Genomic DNA, 205 nt, shown 5'->3' on the forward strand with positions numbered 1-205 from the left:
CGAGCCCTGCTATGTCAGCTGCCAAAATCCACCCCTCCCTGGACCCAGCCTCAGTGCCCTTCGTTGTCAAATACTCCATCACTCAATTCCTGCATCTGTGCACCCCCTCCACGGTGATGGGGCTGGTCCCAGCCTGGCCAAGCCCCATTGGATCCAGGGGGAAAAAGGTGGGAGCCCAGAGCGGCTGCCCTGGAGCAGCTCCTCA

At 61.5% G+C, this 205-nt stretch overlaps 1 protein-coding gene across 1 annotated transcript in view; it reads right to left on the reverse strand.

The window, feature by feature from the left end:
* LOC104405694 (collagen alpha-2(IX) chain-like) overlaps positions 1-205 on the reverse strand; it is a gene marked incomplete at its 5' end in the record, with an annotated part of 8,645 nt that overhangs the window by 6,672 nt on the left and 1,768 nt on the right. The window lies entirely within an intron of this gene.

The sequence above is a fragment of the Nestor notabilis genome, unplaced genomic scaffold (assembly GCF_000696875.1).
Source record: "Nestor notabilis isolate BGI_N333 unplaced genomic scaffold, ASM69687v1 scaffold26345, whole genome shotgun sequence".
NCBI lineage: Eukaryota > Metazoa > Chordata > Aves > Psittaciformes > Psittacidae > Nestor > Nestor notabilis.